Genomic DNA, 27,420 nt, shown 5'->3' on the forward strand with positions numbered 1-27,420 from the left:
TAGGGCAAAATAACAGGAAAAACTAACGACATTCATAAAGGTCATGGAAAAATAACTCTTGTGTGGGGGGGGGGGAACCAACACAACCCACGTTCTGTCCAAGTTCTTGTCTATTCTAACTCAGTGTCTGAGGGCTGAGATAAAAATTAAGATCCAACACACATCAAATCAATTCATTGGTTTTGCCCCCATCAGATGCCATGGATATACATATACTTGCAACTATTTTTAATGCAAATACTTTTGTACATCAACATAATTAAAAGGAAGCTTATGCAAATCTTGGATATAAATATCAGTTCAGTTTTTTCCAAGAAAAAGGTTTAAAAAGCAACAAGCTACAGGTAAATCTCATTTAATAAAATGAATTCTGTATCCGTGCACTTTTGCATCTAGTTGTATACGCAGAAGAAATAATGGGCTTCATAAGAAGTGCCTTAGTTCCTCTTCTTTTCAGGATTGTAACTGTGGCAAATACTCTAATTTGAAAGAATTTCACGTGCAGAGTAATTTCAGATTCAGCTGTGTGGGCTTGTCCTTTCAATACTAGAATTCAGTTTTGAACTGCAGATTTAATACACTCAAGACTTCCAGCAAAATCACAGCTAAAACTGCCAAGTTTCATAAAAGACTTGGGGGAGCATGGGGGGGGGGGGAGAGGGGGAGCGGGAAAGGAATACACACACACAAAAAAAAAAAAAAAAAAAAAAAGGCAAAACAAAAATAATCCATAACTATGCATATGCAAGAAAATCCCATTTGATTCAGGTGAAAACACAAGCACAACAAGCAAAACCAGAGCTAAAGGTGACTTAGCACTTTTTCTCACTTAAACAAACCACCCTGACTGGATGAAAACAGTTTGAATTAAAATTCGATGGTTTTGGCAAATACTTCAGAACACTGCACCTGATATTATAAATTAAAAAAGTTTTTTAAATGCATTAAACACTGGATTTTTTTTTCCTTTCTGTTCTTTCATAATCAGCAATCTGAACATCCATGGAAGAGATTGCATCTGTGAACAGGGGTATTAAACTCGGTGCCCCTCAGTTTGTTAAAGGTATGACCTTAAGAGTACTCAGATGTGGAAGAAGGTTGTGGGGAGGAGGGGGTATTATTCTGTAAGAGTGAACAGGTATGCAGATGTTAACCAGTCAAACAGAATTATAGAATTTATTTTATGTTTCAGTGAGACTGTATTATTCTTCCCATTACGTCTAAAATAGGTAAAAAAAAAAAAAAAGGCTATTTTCTTACATAAACAAAGAGTATTCATCCTGTCTTAGCTGGTAGGTGATGTAGCACTTTATGAGTTATCCAAATCTATTATACATTAACCACAAAAATTAGATAATGCAATGACTTTAATTACTGCTGCATAACTGTACGAGGCCAGTATAATGTGAAACCGAAAGCAAAGTATGACATTGTTAAAAAAAAGATTTTCAGGTTGCAGAAGCAATTCTAAATCAAACAATCACCTGTCAAACTAATACAAACAAAACTAATGTCAAACAAAACAGAACACTTCTTAAGCCTTTGGGACTCCTAGAAAAGTGCACAGATGGATTAGCAAAGGCATTAGAGGCAGGAAAAGACACAAAAAATGAGGAAGGTGGAACAGAACTGAGTTTCCAGCCTACTTCGGGGGGAACAATATGACAAGCAACTTTTCTAAGTAACTTGCAGCAAGATAGAATTAAAATAAAACAATAGATGCAGGGTTTGCAAGTGCATCAGAAAGAAAAGAGTTTAGGAGTTCAATACAGAATTTAACAGTCCACTTCTAAGAAAAATCAATTTTTAAAATGATAGAAATACAATTTTCACCTTTTTCTTTATAAAAATTGCATATGTATCCAAATTAATTGTCACCCACCTTTTAAGCACAAGTCATTTTGATAACCAGATTTCTATAGAAAAAGAGAAGTTAATGAAAGCTGTCCTAGATTTTTTCCCCACAAGAGGCAAGAAGCATAAGAGAAAATAATTAAAAATATAGTGTTACATTTGGATTTACTGCCAAACTCTTGTAGCAAGTAAATCCAGATCCACAAACGGAAATAGATTTTATATTACATTTTCCAGCAGAGTCCCAACAACCTGTCCGCAGTCCATGACAGCTCCTACAGCTGAAGATTTCCTGCTGCAGATTCCTCATCGCAGATTTCCAACTCCTTTTGTTTTGCTACACCATCAACTGTATTGAAAATTCAACTAGAAACAAGTTCAGCAGAAGCTGCATCATTATGTTTGAGGGTATTATGCATGCCATACCACAGACTGGTAAATAAACATCACATTGAAATGTTTTACAGTATACCCAGGTTTTTTGGACTTTGTATGGAGATACTACTATATTTTTTATTTTATTTTTAATATTTAAAAGCATTGTAATCAAATTCCTATTGACTTTAGGACACAAACAACTTCGTACTTAGATTTGTCTAAAGAGAGTTACAACAACATAAAGTTGGAAAGCAAGCAAAACAACAATAATATACACCCTACCTTGCAGAACATACCTAAACTAACTGATTACTAAGTAATTAGAATTATTTAATAAAAAGACAGTCAGTTTAAATAAAGGCACATTCACAATGAGAAAGCTCTTTGTTCATCTTCAACTATGCTTTATTGGTGATATAAATAAAGCATTTCGAACTTAAAAGTAGTAATTATAGAACAGCTACATTGTGCCACAGCTGGAAGAAGCTACTTTCCTCATAAACATAAACAACTCTAACCATAAAGCTGTGGCTAAAATAGCCTGTGTAAAACCAGATGAGGTCTCCCAAGAAATGTGTAGTGACATCATCTCCTTTCAAAACCCACTCAGATTCTGAGTCTGCCCAATCGCAGGTCATTTGAAGCTCAAAAAATGAGACAACTGTACCCTAAGCCTTCTTTTCATGGATCTCTAGTCTAGCTAAAGACTGAGGAAGACTAAGCCGAAATCTCCAGGGTTTGTGACTAAAACTTTTTCTGATTAATATGTCAATTATAAAATTTAAGAAGATAAGTGACGTAGTAACTAATTGAAAAAAAAAAAAAAAAAGTAATCTTCTATTTGCCAACAGGAAGACAGTTATTAGATTGGACATAAGGAATCTTTTATGATGAGGTTGGTGAGGCAACTTGCCCAGAAGTTGTGGATCACCATTCTTGGAAGTGTTCAAATTCAGGTTGGACAGGTTTAAGGAACCTGGTCTAGTGAATGATGTCCCTGCCCATGACAAGTGGTTGCACTAGATGAAGTTTAAGAATCCCTTCTGACCCAAACCATTCAATGAGTCTAAGTTCACATTTACTTTTTTGTTTTATTTATTTCAGTATGCTGAAAGAAAGACTAGCTGATGCTTCTGCTAAGAATTTAAAGCTATTATAGATGTTGGTGTGAGCTTTAATATTGGTGATACAGTTACCAGTGTGAACTAAAGAAAAGTCTTATCAGTAATTTATAGTATTTCTAACACTACTACAAAAAACCTCCATAAATATTACAGTAAGCACACAATTGAACCTCTGCTGACGGAAGTTAACAGCACGCAGCCTTTTGACTTCTCAGGGCTAAAGCATAGCTGTGCAGATGCTGCAGCTACACATATATGGCATTAGTCCATTTAACATTGTTCAGTTTAAACCAATTACAAAGCTGCTTTTTTTTTTATTATTACTATAAAGATCAAAAATAGGCATCTCCTGTCATCACTGCCAAAGCATCATACACCTGGCATCCTGCATTTTCAACGCCTATTTTTTTGTTTTAGTGTAACTTGGAAGAAACCAAATTTCTCAGAGGCAGGTAAAAGGACCCAGTTGTAGCCAGTCAAGAAAAAATAACCCTGAAGTTGAGAAACAGAACAGTAGACATAAAAGGAGACAGAAAAAGTTAAGCGAATTTGCTAGTCTGCCAGAAAATTATTTAAGAAACTGAGCTCAATCCCAAAACACGCCTTCAGCTAAAACAGTCAATCATTCTGATAAAGAGACAAGGAAAAGAAACAGTAAGTAAAAGTTGTAATGGTGTTCAGAAATGCAGAATTTCCATTCAGAAATAAATGTAAGTCTGACAGCATCAGCTGGGAAGGGATGATGGCAAGGGGGAATAAATAAAAAGAGATGCAAGGCAACTCATGCAGTAGGCAAATCAAAGAAACCAGAGTTTCATGTACCTTTTTGATGTTTAAATAGAGCAAGCCAGCAAACATCTCCATTTCAGAAGGGGGAAAGCATTCTCAGGGGAAGTGGAAAATACATGTATTGATGCAATAATAAAAATTCAATCCTGCTGAAATCTACGATTTACTACTTCAGTTTCATAACGCTTAAGTATTCATTGACCTGGTTCAAGTTCTGGACAACAAAGAAAAAATGTCACCTCTCACCTCTTCGAAGATTTCATGCCTTTATCCTTGCCTTAACAAAAACTAGAAGATCTTCACATACAGACTAAATAGCCAACGTGCCAAGACCCAGAAAAAAAAGTTCTGTGTCTGCTCTTTTTCTAGACTTGTTACTAATTGTGGTAGGGAAAAGTAACAGATATTGATAACTCAACAGAAATGTGGTGTTTTTTTCATGATGCACTTCATACAGAAAGAGAATTAGGTAAGAGGTTCAGAAAGAAAAATTATAGGATTTATGCAAATAATACAATACATTTTTCAAGTCAGGAGTACCTGCTAGCACTGTCAGTGAGAAAGACTCCTTGGTACAGAGAGGCTTTCGTCACCTATGTTTATACACAGTCACAATAAATGTGGGCAAATGACAAAGAAAATGCATTACAGACTACAGCAGCTGCTTTGATGAAAAAATATGTACTATTATTGTTTCCCTGTCACAGGAAAACCTCCATTAAAAGAGAGACACATTTAAAGCTACAGCTCTGCTTTCTCAAAATGAGATCAGTCAGTCCCATAATAAAAACAATATAGAATTCTGGAGCTTATTTCACTGGTGGAAATGTTATTTCCACTATTAATGTTTAAGACATTAGAGTAAGAAATATCCTCTTTCTGATTCTATTACAATATAAACTATTGAAAGGCATTGGTTGTCTTTGTTATCTCTGGATCCCTATTTCAGTCTAAAACCCACAATGTTCACAGGACATTCGCATCTTGTATTCACGACCTGCAGTTTGATATATGCAGCCACTTTGCGTGCTCAGGACAGAAAAGTAAAAATGACACCATAGCTTGTTTTAACCCCTATGCTAACGAAAGTTAAAAACATGCAGCCTTTTTTGACTTCTCAGGGGTAAAAAATAGCTCCGCAGATGCTGCAGCTACACATTTATGGCATTAGTCCACTAACTTTGTTCAGTTACAATTACAAAGTTGGGCTTTTTTCCAGACCCAAAAGATACATCTCTTGTTATCACTGACAAATGTTAAGACTGGCCAAAAAGAAAAATAATTCTCCTTCTAGTTTGCACACCATTCTTGGAAAATATGATCCAGAAAAAAATCCAATATTTAGACTTCTGCTTTCTAGGTTAATCTAGAAACTCAGCATCTCCCTTCCTCCACCCCTTTAAATACAGAGGCAGCACCAAGCAAGCAGCATTTTGACTTCAGTAAAGCCATCTCTTGTTCAAACACTTTTACCACTAAAACTGCTCTTCTATACACTGAACAAGTTAAATTTTACTGTCAGTGTCTTTGAAAGTGTCTTGTGGCTTGGGTCAACCATCTGAAATCCTAAATTTCCTAGTCTATCATTATATGAAGTCAACAATTAATTTGGTGAGTGGAAGAGGAACTCGAGTCTTTCAAATAAGATTATTTTTATACACAAGTTTCCTAAAACAGAAAAAAAAAAAAAACAAAACCCACAAGAAAAAGTGGGGGTGGAGGAGAGGTTACAGATAACAGCAGCCTTTAGTCTTCAGCAACACACTGCCTTCATATCACTTTCATATATTCAGTACCAATCTATTTGTTTAGAAACAAAAAATGCTTCTAACGCCATTACAAGTTTCCTATGTAGAAGCTCTCTTGAGGTTAAGACAACAGAATACTGGCCATATTTAGGCCCACTTTTAGGTAGGGTCAGTCATACAGGTTGCTTTGATTATGGCAGAATAGTAGATAGTCAAACTAAAATTGTGCCAAAAGCATAAAACGTGCAGCAGCTTGGAATGAAAGAATTTACTCTGGCTCTCCTGTTTAGACACACTAAATCCATTTTTCATACATTGCTGGTTAACTACATTGCTCTTACAAGCTCCAAACATATGCAGCACAGTAAATTATCCTCAGTCTTTTAATTTTTATATTCTACTTTCCTATCTCCCACATCTTCTTCCATATTATACATATAAGCTGTTGCACTGGCTTACTTTAGCCCTTCGAAGCAGTTTGCCTATTATTAATTCAAACTTGACTAATTTTTGGAAAGGGCCAGTGTGCTTATTACAGGTTATTCTATCCATAAGTTAAGCAGTCTCTATCTGCCTCTTGGAACTCATTAACTACATTTGTGCAACTATGAAGTTTTGTAAGATTTAAAAACCTAATCTAACAAGGGCTAACTTTGCTCCCAGTCATCCAAAAAACAATCAGTGAAAGTAATCCAGAACATGAAATTAGGAACATACTTTACTCTTAAAAAAAAAAAAAATAAAAAAAAAATCACAGAAAACAAAAAAACCCAGACTCTTATTCAATCATAGTGCAATATTTGACACCTAAGTGCTTCTAAAAAGAAACAGAAGAGTAATTGCTGACACACCTGTGTTACATAAGGAAGGTCAAGTTTAGTATCTGAAATGTATTGCATAACACCACCAAAAAAGGAACTGATTTAGTAAAAATAAGTAAGTGGAGAAATTAAAACCACCACAACCCAAACTTATGCTTAAATGCTACTACATCTTGCTGGCATTTAAAAACATAGTTTGTAAATTGACTGTTACAAATAATTTGATTAGGTCAGTAATGAATAAACCTAAGTGTGTTACTATCAACATCATTAAACACCTAATCAGTATGTCATGGTGGTATCAAGCTCAGAAACTTCTAAGTTAATGCTGTCATTAAAAATAAATGGAAAACAAAACAAACAAAAAAAAGAACAAAACCAAAAAAAAACCAAGAAAACAAGAGAAAAAAAAAATGAACTGAACAGTCAACATACCAAAAGGCTCAAGATCAGGTCCTACACAGATTGCAGTATGGATTACACAAGGCTATAATGCAGTTTTTTCAGATACGAGCTAACTTGAGCTGGTAATATCTCCAAATTCAGTAGTTCTCTGCACACCCCATCTTACACCCAAGTAACTCTCCAGCTAAGCACCTGTACTGTCTTGACATAAATCACATTCTTCCAGCATGTCACTGCTTAACACACCCACAATATCTATCAGAACATTCTTCAAATATAACTAAAGAATGTATTAATCCATCTTTCAAAACTTACCTTTTTATGTTCACCTTATACCCATCCTCTCAAAACAGCTTCCAAGCTGACCACCATGAACTTAGCCCTTCCTTTATACAAGTTATCATCATACTACTCAGGTGCTCCCTCTCAACACCTTAATTTGCCCATCTAACCATTTTCCCCAGCTGCCAATATTACTACAGCCTTGGGTGTCAGCTTTCCCACCAAATTTACAGATTTCTTCATATTTAACCCTTTCCTTTGATCTCATTATTATTATTATTATTATTATTATTATTCCCAATATAGATCTTTGTTTACACAATTTTAGTGTTACCCACAATCAATGTTGATATTTTTCTTCCTCAGATTAACCTTTAACAGCTTTCTATAATTTCTTTCTTTACAGGCACATTCCCACTCTAGATGGTACACAACCAACTGCTTGAGTGCCCTAGGTGTTCATCCAGCAGTACTTTCAACCTGGGCTTCTCTAATATTTTGCCTGGTTATCTATGTCAATCCATATCAACTTATAGCATAGGAATAAACTGAATATAGACATATAGATATATGTCTACATACTTACTCATATTTGATAATACTATAACAAAGATGGACCTGTTTAGATGTGTTCCCCAGCCATCAATCCAAATATTCTGATGTTTAAAAGTCCTCTTTTCAACACTACCCACTGATGTCACCAAATTCAATGATTTGCCTTCCCCCATCTATGTTGGGTTTGGGTTGTTTTTTTTTTTGACTACAGCACTTCCACTGTTGCTGAAACACAGGAATGTCGAAGGGTTCCTTCACCTCATATGAGTCATATTCATCACTAAAACACACACAAAAAAAAAAAAGGCATAAAAGAAAACTGAAACTCCCAAAATAAAATTAAAAACTTTGCTATCTAGGCAATGTGCCAGCATTGTTTTATTCAAAAGGTTTCTGTGGATTGATTTAGTTACTGACTATAACCTGCTTACAGCATTCCATTTGCTGATGCTATGTGTGTGACACCATTCCTCTATATTAGTCAGCATTTAAAGTAAATGTGAAAATATATTAAAAAAACAAATGTAAAGGCAAGAAATTAAGTTCTATACATAGCGCATGTATGTACAAACATACTGCATTCAATGATATTGCATTTATGTATTGTAATAATATATTTCATTCTTTTCCAAAATTGTCACACCACATGCGTTAATAAAAAGCAGCTTAAAATCTTTATTTAGCAAAAATGGCTTTGCTTAACACTGTTTTAAAAATACTTTACTACTAAGTCCATTACTTTCAATTACAGTGATTTGATTTTAAAAAGGTATGATGTATTTTAGAAAGAAAGAAGTTCAGTTTAAAGCCCTGTGAAATGAATCAAGTGAAAAAAGGTGCAATATTCAAAATTTTAGGTATCTAAACACTTCTACAGAAAATACTGTGTTTAAGAATTCTAAGACAAAAAGTCTTCATATGATTCACAGAAAAGTGAAACCTCTCTGAGAATTTAAGATACGAACACTGGAAAAGTAATCCCAATCAGTGTGATGGGGACTCATCAGAGGTATAACTGTGACATAAAGAAAAAGATGCTGTGGAAACTACTCTGGGGAAGAGTGACCACAGCATGAGTGCTTTTACAATCCACTCAAGAAACTACACAGCGCAAAGGAGAAATTACTTGGGAGGAACCAAAGAATTTCTAAAACAGGTAGGCTGAAAGAGGAATTTGAAAGACAATGTTGTATTTTTTAAAAAGCATTTATCCAGAAAATTTAAAGCTCACTTGGAACAAAGAGGTAAAGAATCACTGTTTTGTTGGGGGCTTTTCATCTGTTTGTAAGCTTACTGTTAATTTCATAACAACTGTAGGTGAATTTCCCCTTACCAATGTGTGAAAACAGTTAAGAACCATGAATTACTGTTTAAGAGTCTTAATTGATTTAGATGCATAAGCCTGACCTAAGCCCAGAAAGCTTTGGTCTGTCACTCATCTATGCCAATTTTAAAAGCTGAACTGAGGTCCTTTTTTTTCCACATTATAACCTGTCTTCCTATCTACATTTGATGGTGTAACTAGTCTAAATGAGATCTGACAGAAGGGATCCATAAATACCACAGGAGGAAGGATGAATTGTTACAATCGTTCTGAACAGAAAAGTGGCCCCTTCAAGCGATAGCAGGCTACTTCCCCTTTGAACTGCAGAGAAGCAGCAGTGCTGTTAACAAGTTCTTCACTTATGTCTTTACGGATGTGAGACTTTCTGTAGAACTTGCTGAATACTCTATGTTCACCTACTTCCTCAAATGTTCAATTCAGGAAGAAATATGGTGATATCATTTAAAAGGCAACTTTCTAGGAAAAACATTCAAGGAATGAGCTAAAAAAAGGTTTGCTGCCACATTGCCAAGCCCTAATATCTAGCCCTCCCCTTGGCAAACCTCTACCAAAAGTTGTGTGTGAAAATTAGGGAAATAGCCACTTCATTTTTAAAGAAAATCCCTTTGCACAGTTCAGGATGGTAGATATGTAGAGTAACAGGGAGATCTGGGAGTCACATGTGACCACATTTGGAAGGCCACATTTATATGTACAACTGCACTACCAGTAAAATTTCATGGTCGTACATTGGATCCATGAATAATGTCAGATACTATAGGAGAAGAAAACATTCTAAGTTTAAAAAAGTTCAGTATCCAGAAATTGTGAGCACTATCCGGGACTTCATGCAACATTTGTCTACTAATTTTGCCAGTTGGACAGAAAGGAACTTTAAGGATAAAGATATGCAGGTTCTGCCTAGAAGACACATTCTCTTTCAGATATTTGCCAGACAACCTGGCCAAGCAGTACAAACATGGAAGCTGACACCTGAAGAAGTGGGAACTGTCCCTTCCCATTCATCACCTCAAAACTTGCTCACATGAAAATCACTTCAGAGAAGCCAAAGTTCCAGGCTGGACACGTACACAGGTAACTTAATCTGATCCAGCAGAAGAGAAAGCCAGTTGTTATAGACTCTACACGCTACTCAATTGTTTGCCCCCAAAATTGGGGAAATTCATACCTTCCTTACCACCGGTATCTCACAGGAGGAGAAGATGCAAACTTTTACATACAAACACACTGAACTGCAGAACAAGAGGGAAACAAGGACTTGTAACTCCACTACACAAAGCGGGCAACTAAGCATTACACTGAAGCACCACCAAAACCTCTTGAGCACAGCTCTAGATACTCCAGTTCTTCCAGCATTCTTGTTCTCTGCTGGAACTCCCTGCAGCTCAGTAGACACTTAACTACTTAAGGAATGCAAAACAGGAAAACTTCTTACACAGTGGGACCTCTGGGCTTGATTTCAGACCAAACACAGCTGTCTTAGATGTCTAGCACTGCTAAGTCAGCTCTCTCCTGAATATGACTGGAACAGATCACCAAGTGAAACAGCACTGTCATAAAGAGAGCACACGACTGCTAGTTTCAAAGTGTCCACTCCAGTCTGAAGGAGGGGGACTTGAACCAAGAGTGTCTTGATCCACTTATTGAGCTCAATCTAGAAACACACAAAATAAAAATGGCACATTACCACATTGCTTTAAACCATTTTTTTCCCCCTAGGTCCCCTGTGCAGGATGTTTTTCACAGTCTACAAAGCCAAAGACCACAAATACTGTTTCCAAACACCTGCTCACTCCCCTGCATCTTAAACACACCAGACATTCTCCTGGTCATGAGCAGGCAAAGGATCAGGATCATGTGGGAAGTTACCAACCTGGAGAACCAGAGCCTTGAGGAAGAAACAGGAACCCTAAACTTCTGACTGTCCATGGTAGGAGCACAGACTCACACTGCTCAAACATACTGCACTGATATATCTAGCTAGGCTTGGAGCTACAACTACTGCAGACACTAGAGAAGGCACTTGTGCCTCTCTGTGGTCTCCAAGTTTTGTACTCGGCTTGTCCAGAATTGTGCTGTGAGCTAGTAAAGTACGCAATGGTGGGATGTTGCTCAAGCTTCACTGTTTTCAGTATGTCAAGCCTGTGTTGCTTTGGTTGTCATCTCCTTCCTGCCATCAACGGTTGACTACATACAGACATTCTCCTGGCCTATAGCTAGAGTTTCATGAAAGCTGAACAAGAAGCACTAGAAGTTGTACACAGAGCTGACTAATGGCTGTTGGATGTCTTGTGACTTGGAAGAATGCACTCATTATCTAGTAGGTTTCTATGATTAGGATGCTGAGCATGGTAGGATTTGTCTTGGGAGAAGATGAGCCCTTCTTCTTCTTTCTTTTCATATGTCTCCTACAATCAAGTTGTCCCTCTTAATTCTGTGCCATTAAGAGGCCTGCAATCCAAAATTTTGCATTGTTCAGGCTAGGAAGAGGGGAAAAAAACAGGTTAAGACTTGTCCATGCTGGTTGCCCATGGCTGGTAGAGAGCTTTCTGTTAAGAGCCAAGAGACAGACTGGGACTCAGCTTGCCATGGAGACTGAGGAAAAAGCTGTGTGGAAAAACACAGGGAAAGAAAACATCCTTACTCTCAGAGGCACCACTATGTTTAAGTAGGTCTTGTACCAGCACAAAATGTATCAATATTGGCTTAGGGCATGCCCTTTAATGCATATAGGTAATACCATTGTGATTACACATGACTACATAGCCACTAGGCCAATATACTGGCCAGCTGTTTTCCTTGGGTAGCATGTTTCCTCTCATCATTGTTTTAACCAGCTAGTCTACAATGGGTTTGAGAAGAGACAATGCGCACAGGCACCTTGCAATATTCCTGACCTCCAAATCCTTCTCTATAGGATATGGTGCAGTGTAGTAGTCAGAAGGCGGAAGAAAAATGTAGAAAATTATTTGGATTGCTGGACAATATTGCCAGCACCTTGAATGCTTAAGAATGCTTAGATGTCTAGATGGGCCTACAGAGAGATCCAATGGCTTGGGATGTAGGCCTGAGCATCCAGAGGATATAAAGCTGCATGCATAGGGAAGTTAGTCCTTTAATCAAGAGCAATTTCACCACAACTGAATTCAGATGCATAGTTTTAGAGTGGCATCTAACATTTTCCTGTGTAGGAAGGCAAATCCCAGCCTTCATGAAGCAATCACGGATAAAACTCTACGTGCTTAGACGTAGTCACAGCCTTCTGCTTTATCTAAATAGTATTTATGCCCACTGGACATAGTAATTAGAGGGTTACTGAAATTTGAGTAAGATCACAAAGAAGCAAACATTCTTTCTGCATAAATCATGCAGAAAATGCTCCTTTGCTACTGAAACAGCCAATTGAAATTGACTGCATTTAATGTGATTGTAAAAGAATGTAGAGCTTGGATCTTTCTTTTAGGTGAAGCCAGTTTCTTCATAGCTCACTGTTCTAAAACATGACATGTTGAAAGTGCCTTCTTTGCCTCAGCTTCTTTACTTCAGTAATTCAATTGACTCCAAATTGTCCCTTAGTGCTTATACACAAAGCCATAATTACCTTCTGTGTGACAACAATAAGAAAAAAAAAAGGAAAAAAAAAAAAGGAAAAATATTTTCCCCATTCCATAACAAAATGGCAGATTTTACAATCTTGCACAGAAAACTGTTCTGTTGATCTTTTTTCATTCCAGGAATTCCGTACTGATGAGTGAATAAATTCTATTATACTATTAAATCTAGTTTATTTTCACTGGGACATGAAAGAGGACTTCTAATCAGGAACTCAACATTAACATAGAGTAGGCCTTCAAAAAATCAAGAAACAATCAGGCTTCACTATTATATGATGCTACTGCCTATCCAGGCAAAAATTTTTCAACTCTTACATCTTACACGTTTCCTGGTATGACCCTTGCTATGGCTCTCGAAAGTGAGACAGATTAAAAAATTGCACTGTCTGTAGTAGGTCCACGATACCACGCCACAAAGAAGAGGTCTGTAGTGACCTCTTCTTGCAACTTCCAGGGTGAGGTTACAGGCAGGATGGAGATGAAGAGTTCTTTGATTATATATTCACTTCCTATTGCTCCCAGGTGATACTTCTCTGTCAGTGACATGGTTGGGCTCCTAGTATTTTCTAGCTGTTTTCTGCCAATATGATCTTGACTAATCCAGTTGTCCGTGTTAGCCCTTATATCTAAGTCCAAATCCTCCATTTGCTTCCCAGAAATATTCATCACCATTTAAATCAGTAAGTTTTTACTGGCTTTATTCTCACATGAAATTTTTAGGATGGAGGTTATTTTTTCTCCTTTTACTACAGAACCGCAACAAAATAGGAAAGCTGCTATTAATTTTCAGATGCATTGCAAAAGAAAAATCAATATACAGTGAAATAACAGGATTCCAATTTGTTACTAGTAGGAAATGGGAACCACAACGAGTAACTTTGCAGTTACTAAACCAAAGAACTTTCTCATCTATTTCAGATTTTAAAAAATTTCAAAATAATAATAATTGCAAATATTAATTTCAAATTATTTTCAAATTATTATTAAATTCAAATAATAATTTCAAAATAATAATAATTAATTCCTCTAAACTTCCCTTTATTTCTTCTGGCAACACTCTTATTAGTGTTCTATCAATGCATATTTTGAAGATTGATGCAGAATGAAACATAACTTATTTCAAGTACCATTTACTATATAGCATCAAATGCTTACTGCCCATATGCACAGCATCACTTTCACTTTAAACAATTAACCAGCTGGAAAATGGTTATAACCATATGAATTCCTGATTCAGAAACAATTATTTCTTCAGCTATCTTCTACACAAAAACTGTATTTACATTTGCAGTTCTAATGATGCCACAGCCAACCTTATTCTACATGAGTGTAAACCTAGAGAATTCAGATAAAGCTGTCATCCTTCAAACAGAAATATTATTCATAGTACCCTCTTTTTATAATAAAGTATGAAACTTCTGTAAATTTGTATTACATAATAAAGTATTGTAATATCTAATAAAACAGGTAAAAAACTTAGAATTATACACTGATTATTTACATTAACCCTCTGCCAGTTTGCCAATGACACTAAGATATGTGGTTCTGTTGATACACTGAAGGGAAGGGATGCCATCCACAGGGACTTTGACACAATTGAGAAGTGGGCCAATGCCAACCTCATGAAGTTCAAACAAGCCAAGTGCAAGGTCCTACACCTGTGTCAGGGCAATCCCAGGCACAGCTGCGTATCACGGACTGTAGTGACAGGACAAGGGGTAATGGGTTCAAACTTAAACAGGGGAAGTTCATGTTAGGTATAAGGAAGAAGTTCTTTACTGCAAGGGTGGTGAGGCACTGGAACAGGTTGCCCAAAGAAGTGGTAAATGCTCCACCTCTGGCAGTGTTCAAGGCCAGGTTGGACAGGGCCTTGAGCAACATGGTCTAATGTGAGGTGTCCCTGCCCACGACAGTGGGGTTGGAACTAGATGATCTTAAGGTCCTTTCCAACCCAAACCAATCCATGATTCTATGATTCTATGTCTTTATTAGTAGCTTCTGACAAAAGCTTCCTGACCAAAATAGGTAATTTTCTTTAAACAGTGCTTAGTTTTTCAAGAAACTTAAATTTATACAAGTTTCACAGAATTTACATTATGCTTCAGATTTTTAAAAATCACATGAAGTATGAAAATCTAATTACTATTAAAATTCTGGGGACTGGATGACGATATGCAATTATATTTAATTCAGTATAATTAGACTGAATCGCTAGCAACCTGACAGGAGTCAGATTCTCATCTGATTTACCTTGACATGTGTCAGTAATATCAGCTCCACTAATATCAATATAGGTAATTATTCCCTTGTCTAACTGAAGCACCAACATTAGTGGATAAAGTCTATCGATAAGAGGAAAACAGCCTGCATATCAAAACCTGACAGTTCACTGCACTGATATTCAGTAACTGCTTTAAGGATGAAGAGTCATTGCCTGTGCTTTATGCATGCTCACATGTATTCCACATCTCTTCACGATGTTGGAATTAAAAAAAAAATAAATATATAAATCTCAACAAAACAGGATAAATAAATTAGACATCAGTTTTGCCCTTGGCAATCTATGCTGCTCCCATTCACTTTAGAATACAACTATATATCATAAATGACAGATTTTGGTCTTTTCATTAGCTTGATTTTAAGCTATCTGTTGCAGGAAGCTATACAGTGTCCTTTTTCATGAAGGAGAGTAATATAAAATCACTGTATACATACCACAGCAATAGGAACCTGAAAAAGAAGCAATCATATGATGCTTTAAAAGAAATACTTCGGCTTACTTAGCACATAGTTAATCAATTTCATGCAAGAAAATTGCCCTTCATCAGAATAAGCAAGCAAGCAAGCAGAATTTGAAGTATTTTTTTCTAATCTGGATTGCTTTTCATTTGTTTTGATTATATTTCTGTGGCCTTAAATTAAAAAAAAAAAAAAAAAAAGCCTTTTCATTAGCCTTTTCATTCTCTCTCCTGTAGTACTTAGACTGAAACCACTGCAAAGAATATATGTCTTTTTTTCTTAACACAATAATGGATTTATTATGTCGCTTCATGACCTATACAGAAGCGTATTTTGATCTGACATTTCTATGCATAAAACCTAAGTTATGGTCCAAATGTCACTTGAAAAAGTCAGACTCCCAGTTGTGTCTCCTGCCCTCTCTCCCAGCCCAGCCTCTCCTTACAAAGACAGCAATACAAACATTCCACAGAAATGAAAGGAGAAATGATGCATACAAACTTCACAGGCAATAAACATCCCAGCAGCTCCCTCCAAAAGTATGGATGACCATTCTGAGGGTAAGTAAATGGGAAGCACGATCAGAAATGACACTGTCACTACGAAGTTAATCAGCACTTCCACGTTACTCACATGCAATGTATACAGACTCTCCCTAAAAACTCCAGTGAAACTGTAGAAGCAGCTGTTGCTACTTTGTGGCCTAGAGAAAAAGGATTTCATTTGCCAGGCATCCAAAAAAATCTTCTACACATACCAGTATGCACTGCTTGCATGTAATGAGAATGCACTGAAGAAACTACAAACGTGCATTTAGGCATTACTGAGGAAAACCAGTAATGGCGGGGACAGAAGCATGCAGATATTTTGGTGTCAGGAAAATGCACCTAGAGTGCATAACAAAATCTATTAAAAACATTTAAAGATAATTGACAAAAGATGGCAAAGAATCATCAAGAATTGGTTTTTATACACTTTTGTAACTCCTCCACTGCTTTGATGGTCTGTAAATTGTTTCAGCCTCTCTGGGTTGCCTATATGACTGAACAAGCACTTTACTGCTAGCTGCAATCCCAACTTCCATCCCCCCCTGCCAGTTCTGCTGGCTGAGAAAGAGATGACTATCATAGAATGATTTAGGTAGGAAAGACCTTTAAGATCAAGTCCAACAGCTAACCTAACACCAACAAGTCCACCTTAAATTAAACCATGTCCCTAAGTGCCACATGGTGCATGTCTTCAGTAGATACAAACCTCGAACAGGGCTTTCAAAAGCTCTCCTTGAAATCTTACCTGTTTCTCTCAATACAAACATACCATCAAGAGTTGAAAATTTCACATGCAAAGGTGACATCCTGACCTCATTATAGTCAATGGCAAAACTCCTCCTAGATAAGTAAAATCCTTGACCTTTTCAATCAAGGTTCTAAAACTGGAAATATCAGTGTCCTCCTCAGCAAATTGTTTAGAACATGCCCATTCCTCTCATCTTCTTTTGAAATCTGCATTTTCTTCATCAGATTATTCTGGATCAGCATCAACAACATGTATTACCACAAGTAAAAAGAATGGCTGATCAGCTCTTAGAAGTCCTAACAGAAGTCTCATAACATTAATAGGCTGGTATTGCTCCAGTTATACATATCTCCCTGAAAGGCAGTAAAAACCTCTGGTTACACACCTATTAATCATATTGATCCTGTATCTTTTTCACTAATTTCTGATGAAAGCTTCTTGATGAAAAAAAGCACTTGCTAACTTAATTTGCCAGTCAAAGGGAAGTTTTGAACTCTTTTTGCTCCAAATGATTAAAAGATAATGATTTCCAGTAACATTTTCAGACCAGGACTCTTAAATACTTTCTTTCAGAGAGGAGAGGAAGGAAAAAAAAAACCACAAACAAACACAACAGCCAGATGGAGGGGGATACAAGGTGTGTGCAATAGCATACAATAAATATAGATACTTTATTCTTCCGAGATACTCTGTGGAAGAAACCTGCATTTATCAAGAGCACTTGAGTATTCACTTTGATGCTTACTTCATTCACAAACCTTCATAAGAGACTAACATGTTTAAAATAGGAGAACTAGCACCTCTAAAAGATTTTATTCTAAAAGCTTTTCTTTGTTACATTATGTTCAACAGCTCTGTGTTCAGTGCAAATCATCTGCCTTCAAGCAAGAAATGTTCACATGCAAGAGGAATAGATTGCTAGGCTGCTAATGCAGATGGTATCTATAGATTTAACCTAAATATATCAATAAGAAATGAAAATACCTTTCTCTGACTTGTATCTTGATTTGGATTCCTCCCCAAACTATTCACTCTTGTCAGCTCTGCAGCCCTGATTGCCATAGGACTGCATCTTGACCATGCCTTCACGTTTGCTGTTGATGAGACTGAATTTCACTTCCCCACTGCTCTCTTAACTCTGATTTATATGGAAAGAGAGCTGAGTATAGAAGCCAGAAAGGATTCTGTGGCAACCTCCAGCTAGACTTCTGATGTGGATGATGGAAGTCAGCAGGGCAGATCTAACCCACATAAGAAAACTCTTTATTATCTGCTTTATCTATTGAATATCATTTTCCATTTCAACTCACTGATCTTTCAATATATGTTTTCAGAGAATATATAGAGTAATTATAATCCAAAACAGCTTCAACTCCAACATATCAAAACTCCACTTAATTAATAGCATGGCTAATTAATCAATGTTGCTTATACTGTCTACCAAAAGAGGAAACATAAAAGATTAAAGTAGTAACTGGATTTATTGCATATTGTCATCATATTCCTCTAAATTTAAGCTATATATTAACAACTGAATAGCTAGCTAGCTGTGAATCGGGTAAAATGCCAATAATGCATATATTTTACAAACTAAACACAGTATGTGCATACTGCCTATTTTCCATTTGGAATTTCGTGTTTAATTTTTTTTCCGTGGAAATCTTATATTCATGCTTGCAGTTCACCCACCTCTTGTTAAAGCAAGGTTTCAGTTTGATAGTTAGAGACCCTGGAGACTTAATGATAACTGCCAAAAACCTGAATAATTAGAGTTTTGTATAATTAAAAGCCTAAACATACAGAACATCTGTGTCATGTCATTTTCTTCATATACTTCTATAAAGGAGATATTTTAATCCATGTGAAGTCTTTTAAAATAAAAATCCAATGCCACATTACTTCCTACTCCAAAATAACATGATTCAAGAACTTTTCTGGTAAGAAGTATTGAATAAGCTGTGTTTCTATGTAAGCTGCAATGATAAATTCTTAAAAGCACATAACAGCTTGTATTAATTTTATGGTCTCAAGACAGTACAGTGCTGCTCAATGCCTTAATCACAGATTTTCAGAATCTTGTGCTACTTACTACTTGGTAGATTTACCAATATGAAATTTTAGGCCTCCCCTTCACTCAAGCACTAGACCTCATCTGGAGTACCCAGTAACTGAAAGATGCCTCTTCCTGAATCCATCAAGGCAGTCAGGGGCTGGAGCACTTGCTCTGTGAGGAGAAGCTAACATGGCTGAGCTTGTTCAGGCTGGCAGTGAGATGGCTTTAGTGGGTACCTAACATCAGCTTGCCAGTGCCTATGAGGAGGTTTCCAACAAGATGCAGCCAGGGTCTTCACAGACATGCATGGTATAAGAACAAGAGACAACAGGCATGAACTAAAGCTAGGAGGTTATGAATAAACATAAAGAAGAAAAATCAGATATGAGGCTATGAGGATAATTAAGTATTGAGTATGATTGTCAAGAGAGGTTGTGGAATCTCTTTCCTTGGAGGTCTTGAGACAGAAGTGGACAAATCCCTAATCAACATGGTCTGAATTCTATGTTGACTCTACTTTGACCAACAGGTTGGACTACATACCTCCAAAGGTCCCTTCCAACTTGAATGCTTCTGTGATTTGGTGTAATCATGAGCATTGCAAAAAGTTACAGGAAATGAAACTTTCAGTTAGACCTGAACACATCCTAGGACACATCAGTAAAGCCTTAGAGGGGAAAAAAGGGAAAAAAAAAAAAAAAAAAAAGGAGAGAGATTGAGTATTACTACCCTTGGCCAGGGCACTAATGAGATTTCCATGGACACAGACTCCCATTCTGGTCACATTTACTGAAGAAATATAAATTCAGATTGAAAAGAACAGAGAAGGGCACAAAGATATCTGGAGGAATAGAGATATTCTTACATGAAAACAAAACAGAAGGGTAAACTCAGGCTGACTAAATGAAGGCTTAGAGGATGTATGATTTTTGTTTGAACAAAAAGTAAACCCAGGAAAGTTATCAAATAATCTTTATTTAAACAAGTATAAATTGACCATCTACTATCATCTACCAATCTATTAGCACACATACCTAGACTTCTCATTAGAAGTCTGTAAGCATCTTTACATCCCTTCTTGATTTACTTGCAGAATTTATAGCTGATGACATGCATCAACTACCATAATAAAAGTTTCTTTGGGGGGGAGGGAAGGAGGAGAGAGACAAACACAGAAAAAGGGAAAGGGAACTAGAAAAGCCAAAGGAGAAAATGGAAAGGAGAAAGGCATAATTCATTCCAGGGGGTAGTCAAGAAAAGAACTGACAAGGTCTCTCTAGTAAGCACCCTCTCCCAGGTGTCCTTTCCAGTGCATAAGTTGGTCCACCACACTACTTTTCCCATAGAAACTATACAGATTTCCTCCTGATCTGTTCAAATTCCCTATTGACTGTCCCCACTTAAAGATGCTATTAACACTGACTGGAGTAGTCTTTGATAAGAGGCTGGTATTGCAAGCAAACTGGCTGTTGAGCTTTGCGTATATCATTGGGTAACACTTATAAGACATTTGCCCTTCACCTAATACAAACTAAAAACTGCAAGAAACAGTGCAAGAAAAGGATAGTGCAAAAGAGTGAACCTTACACCAGTGGCAATTACTTCCCATGGGAAACCTGACATAATAGTAGCACCATGGTGTGCAGGTGGAAGGCCACGAGAACAACAGTATGATATCAACAGCATGAAGACAGGAAGGGAAATACTACCCCAGCAGCTTTGGTGAAAGGTTACAGAGCTGCAGGTGAAAGGCAGAGTGCAAAGTTGCAAATGGGACACCCTTAGCATTGCAAAAGGTTGAGGCTCCAAAGCCACTGTGCAGCACACCACGTTCTTCATGAATTAAGTTCAGGCTCAAGACTCCTTATATCTTTCATGCACACAAGACTAACTTACCCTTCAGGGCTGCCAACTTCTCCAGTGGACTGGGCATTTTTCAAGACACTCAGTAGACAAGGCCTTCTCATGCTCAGCCTGAGCCATATACAGGACTCAAGCTGAACAAAGCCCCAGGAGTGAGAGTCATCCATTCTGGAGAACGAGCACTCTGTATTTTGAACAGAAATTAACTTAAAAACTGAGTCTCAGAGCAGAAATTGAATTAAGAGATACAGAATCCAGCATCATCTACTCCAAGACTGAAGAACTAGTGACAAATAAAAGACATACAGTAAGTAGCTATCTTCTTACAGGCATTTCTGAGCTAACTTCACTGAAGACCATTTCATTTCCTTAAACAAAAATAGTTTACATGTGTAATAGCTTTAAAACCAAACTATTTTGATAGTTATGAGACACTATAAAGAAACTTTGGCAAAATATCATGGTTTGTGAATGATAAATGTTAACGTTTATATTGAAAAACACTATTAACAAGAAAATACTTGATAATAAGAACATATATTTGTTTCCTACTACTTTCCCAACCCATAAGGCACATAATACATTGCATTAATGCTAAAGATAAGTAAACATCTGATCTTGAAGGCTGTGTAATAAAAGGTTTTAATCACTTTTCCTCATGAAGGAATTACTAAATTGCATAATTTCACCTTGCCTATCTTGACTGTGTAAGGAAGTATGAACAGTAAAACCTAATCAGACTAAAGATTTGTTTAGCCCAATATCTTGGCTCCCAAAGCCCAACAGCAGATGAGTAAGGAAAAACAAGGAAGCACAATGCAAACATGTAATGGTACCTCCTTGGAATTCTTGAAGTATCCAGGACATTTGCAGGGTGGGGACATTCTGATTCAGAACCATTATCTGTCTGCTTTCTAGCTTTTGCTACATTTTTCATCTAGGAATTTGTCTAAACCATTATCAAACTTGCGTTAACTTTTTGCATTGACAAACTTCTTCGGCAAAAAGCTACACTACTGTATGTTGTATAAAAATGGAGAAGCATGGAGAAGTTTGGGTACGCCTTCACTGGAAAGTTACATCACACCTTACAGCTGAACAAATTTTAGGATGTCCTCAAAGTACCAAAATATTATTTTTGAACAGTAGGCTGTTTGGCTGTAATTTTTAAGCTGCTTGAAGATGAAACTATAGATCAACACGTACAAATAATCTTCATAACATTATAAAAGTTTCAATAATAAAGTCAACACTGGTGCAGCCTTACCCAACACACACATTCTCAATGCATTCATTCCAAGTAAGTCACATCAAATAAGGGATAAATTAGTTGGTCATGTAAGAGAATCCTAACCTAAAAACTCAAAAACAGGAGCAAATGAAACATAATTTCATCAAGTAATGTTAGCTTTAAAATGCCTTACTCGCATACCAGTTTCGGTAAACAATTTAAACTTAAGTGATTCAGCAATACAACTTTCTTTGGGAAAAAAAAAAATGCTTTCTTCTCTGGAAATCATTGCTGAAACCCTGAAGCATGACAAATAGCTTTCATCATGGAATAGTCCAATGTTCCATCTTTACATGAGAGTTATCTTTAATTCAAACAAGCAAATGCATTATGTACCTTCCTACTTAAATGCAGCAACAGGAAAAAAAACAATTTTCTTATTCACTCTAGAAGAACCTGGAAAACTGATCACTACTCATTAACTTAAATTCCTATGGAAAATTAATTTCACATAAACAAGATGCATACAGGACACAGCATATAACCCTCAGCAAATCTGTTCCAAACACCTTCTGTAAAAGGGAAAAAACCCCTCACTTCTGAGATACAGTAACCTCTCTCAGCTATGATTCAGCTGTGACTACACTGTAAACCAGAAGTACCGTCTACTGCAGTTTGTATACACATACCTTAAGTAGCTTTAAATTATCTGAATACTGATTAAATGAAACAATAGCAGTACATGCAGTCAGGTAAACACATGCTTAATTTACCATTTTGGAGGTGACCAGGTAACATCTCAACATTTCTGTCATTTTTCATTGGTTATAGTTGTTCATACAGACAGGATTCAAGTCTCTTCAAAACTACATTTCTCCTACCAAGCACTAGTTGAATACTAAGAAACTAACTAATCCAACTACAGCTGATCACCCCCCGCATTCATGGTAATTCATACTGGTAGTCATATCATTTTCACGATGGGTAAACATGAATTTGATCAGTATTTTCAGGATGTAAATTACATTATTAACAGCAACTTCCATGGGACTATCTCAGGTAGTGAGATAAAAAAAATGAAAATTATTTTCCACTTTAAATGATTTTTAGAAAGTACATAGTTTTTATAACTGAATCTCTTTTTAATGTTACATGCCACTGAATCATAATATTGCCTTTCATTCCCAGGAAAATTTTAATAGGAGCAACGGCAGCAAATGAAGCATGTATTGGGACTTTCAGTAGTGAAGACACAATTTCACTATTCATTTTAAACTGCTCTGGGCACAGGAAGATAGTGGTAAACAGAAGATACACAACAGCTTACAAAATGTTGTTCCCATTGCACCCTGTAGATTGCTCTTCATTTGTGGAAAAGCAGGTTAATGGAAAAACAAACACTACTCTTCAAAACTGTCATTTTAACATTAGTGTGAAAACATTTATGTGTTTTACACATTCACGTAGACTTTGATACCAAAATACAAAGGAATTTGACACCCAGAATAGTGTTCTAGGTAAGCTTACCTAACTGGTACTGCACTTGTTTATCAACTCGGTCACCAAATGTCTTTCTCACTTTCAGAGTTCTGAACTGACAATGACATTTGCACACAAAAGAGAGTTATTTCAATATTTGTATGAAGAAGCTACGACCAGTGGTAGGTAAATATGACTGAACTCGGCTTTTCTCTGAGGCCATGACAAGTTTTTCCCAATGTTTTGGATCATCTCTCTGCCATCATAATGAAAAACAGGAGTTAAAATAGAGTATTATTTGCATCATTGATAGTGGAAAGTCATATATCACTGATGTATTTATTTTATACAAATAACCATGCAACTGAAATGTACGAAGGGATGGAACTGCCTTCCAAGACTGCTCTGGTATTATGACCGAGAACAAGCCTGCATTTCAATCTCAACAAAGTAGGCGTTCTGGGTACAAAACATATGTAGGCAGAGGGCATTGATACAGGAATGCACCGGACATCAGAAAAAATTGAGAAACATTCAATAAGAAAATAATTTTAATTATCTTCAGTAGATCTAGGGAAGCTCCTGGGGAGTTGGAGGAGGGATAGAGGAAAAGAGATGAGACAGGGGAGATATAGAAGGGCATTTGAAAAACCTTAATGTGAAATACCTTTCATTTTGCTCATGAGTTCTCAGCAGAGCTTACAGGCCTTTGTGAGCTTGCAAATTAAATCCTGAGTAACTGTCACAAAACTATTCTCTCACAGAAAACAAAATGTCAAGAAACTAAAGCTGGCAATGTTGAAAGACAAGTATGTTTAAAATTCCTCAGTTTCTGCTTCAGCACTTGTTTTGTGCTGTTTGTGACAGAGATTCTCAACAGCTTTTGCATCAAAAAAGCACATTCACGCATTTGCATATGTCAATAGGTCTCCACAATTCGCTTTGCTGCTTCCTTCTCATTGTTCAGTCTTTTAAACATTCCTCCCCTCTTAAATTCTCATGTAGTCTAACAGTGGTTTTAGACCTCTTCAGAGCACTTAAAACCACAAACTGCCGTGAGCTCAGGCTAAATCTATCAAAGATGAATACACACTTTGTGCATTACACGTAATACCTGCTTTTTTCTCTCTGTAACAGTGATAAGCACGGATGACTACTGCCTGCTATTATATCCCATTTCAGATCAAAATGCAGGCATTTTATGCGAGTCAAAACAACTGCATCCTTACTGGAAACCACCCAACCGTCCGATGGCCAGCGATGCTACCCTGGAACCTGCTCTGCCGGGATGTATACACCGAACATGCAACTGCACAGAACTCAGTCCACGCTACCCCACTGCCAGGATGGGATGCACCCTGCCCGCCCTTCGGCTACCGCCTGCTCCGGGCCGCTCCGACATGGGCCCAGCGGCGGTGCCTGACTGACGAGCACCCCGCCGACCGCTCCGCTCCCACCTGCTCCCGTTCGGTCCCGACAGGGCAGCTCCCCCGGCGCCCTCCCCTGCTTCCCGCTACCCAGCGCACCGTGGGGAGCTTCCAGCGTTCTCCCTACCCTCTGGGGCTCCAGCAACCGGCCCCTGCCAGTCCGGAGCTGCGGCCCGGCACCCCACAGGAGGGGGACACGGCAAACGAACCCCGCTCCCGGGCCAAGTACGGCGCGCACACACCAGGCAGAGCAGACGGGCAGAAAACTCCTTTTCCGCTCACGCTGCTGCGAAGAGAAACTTGCCGGGCGCCGGCTGTTCCCACATCACCACCTTGCCCGCCCTGACACGGCCCAACTTACCCAAACCCTTCCAAAGGTCTCCCAAAACCCCACCCCGGCAGATCAAAGACAACGGCTGGGGACCGGGCAGAACTCACGGCCAGTGCCACTCACCTTCACGCGCCTCCGCCTTATCTCTTCGCTCGCGGGCTGCAATTTCCAATCCTTCCCCCAACTGCCATCTTCCACCGGCACGGCGGAGCACGATCGGAGCGGGGCAGGGCGGAGAGGGGAGGGGAGGGAAAGTTGCGGCGGCGGCTGCTGCCGCGGGGATTAGCTGGCCATCTCGCCAGCGGCGAGCGAGCCTGTGCCGTGCGCGGAGGGCGGGGCGGCGGCAGCTGGAGAGGGGCTGCGCGCTGCGATCACAGCAGCCCGTAGCGACGCGGGGAGGATTTACTAAAAATAGCCGCCCGGCGCGGCAGGGGGAGGCCGCAGGGCTCGGCTCTGCTGTGCCGCGGTCCCTGCTGCGGCCGCTGGGGGCCGGGCGGGCCGCGCCATGACGCCGTGGGGATACCGCTAAGGGGTGCCTTGCCCGGGCAGAGGGGCAGGAAGGCGCTTCGGGCACGAAACTCGAGAGACTGCAGCTACCCCGGCCCTGCTGCCCGGAGCGGGCGGGGTCGGGCAGCGTCGCGGCTCGCTGATGGGGACCTCCGCGCTGGGCCCTGCTTCCCACCCGGCTGTGGCTCTGTCGGTAACGGCGGGAGCGCGGCGGCGGTGCCCGGAAAGGGCTGTGAAGGCCGCTCCCCGGGGCCGCACCGAGGCTCTGCCGGGCTTTCACCGCCGCCCCTCGGGGGCTGGTGTCGGTCGGTCGAGGAGGAGCCGCTCGGTTGTTTTCGCCCCTTGCACTGGTTCCGCTGCCGGCCCTCAGGGGAGGGGATGCACCTGACCCTCACCCTGCTCCCCGGTAGCCCAGGGAGCGGTATTGGGGCCTGGCGAGGTGCGGTGAACACACGCGTCCTGGAGGGGATCGCCGCTGCCTTCACCCGGCCTCCGGCTTTTCCCCGCAGGAGAACGGGTAGGAGCTGCTACCCGGCCCTAGCGGGTTGGGTGTTACTGTGCCTGGGGCTGTCACGTCCCGAGGTGACTGCACATTGCTCTAAGTGCTTCTTTCCCCTCGAGGACTTACCAGACTTGGTATCTCTTACTATATTCAGCTAGAGGATGCCCATCTTTCTGAGACCACGTTAGGTCTCTTTCGTAAAGATTAACGGTCTCCAGAATTCCCTTTTCCCAATGCTGTTTTTTATGGTATATGAAGCCCTTTAGTTTATGGAACCTGTCTTAACTATGTTTATCTGTAACCTAAATTTATGGATAGATTTCTTTATTACTTGGGAGAGGAAGGAGTGTCTCCTTTTATTTCTGTCCTTCCAGGTAAAGATAAGCCTCAAAGCAGTTCAGTTCTTGGAAATTTAAGTAATAAAAAAAAAAAATAAAAAAAGTCATTAGCTATATTCCGTCTAAAGGCTTTGGAATTTGCATTTGTATTTTTATATATTTCACTTATCATAGAAGTTTCAAGCTGTGTTTTACTCTTTTTAGTTTTATTTTTATATTTTAAGATTGATTATATTTATTCTTTCCACCATATTGGTTTCAGATGTTAGCTTTTCTGAAACAAATGTTTAAAATTGGTCTTTCCAAGACTGGTGAAGAACTAGTTAAGTCTAAAAGGTACAGCTGGCGGCTAAAGAAAGAGGTTTCGAATTTGGGCCTGAATGTCATTTATTGCTCGAGGGATACAACAGATAAAAAGTCAACTGTGGTAAGCAGTGGGTTTTGTGACCCTCAAAATAAATGTCACTTCTCAAAATTAGAAACAAAACTGCGTCTGTGTATGTTTCAACTTGGAGAGGAACCTCATTATATTGTTTTGGTTTGTGTTCTCGTGCGGGAATCGGTTTCAATGGGATTGCTAGTCATGGAGTCCCGTGTGACAGACACATCTAAGTCCACAGAGACTAATGAAATCACACAGCGCTGTTTCTCTGACAGATCAATACCCTTCAAACTGATGCATGCTTTTGTTTTATTATGTACGCTCATCCTCTGTCTACCTGAAGGAGGGGTTGGCATT

This window comes from Psittacula echo (assembly GCF_963264785.1).
Source record: "Psittacula echo genome assembly, chromosome: 2".
In the NCBI taxonomy this organism is placed as follows: domain Eukaryota; kingdom Metazoa; phylum Chordata; class Aves; order Psittaciformes; family Psittacidae; genus Psittacula; species Psittacula echo.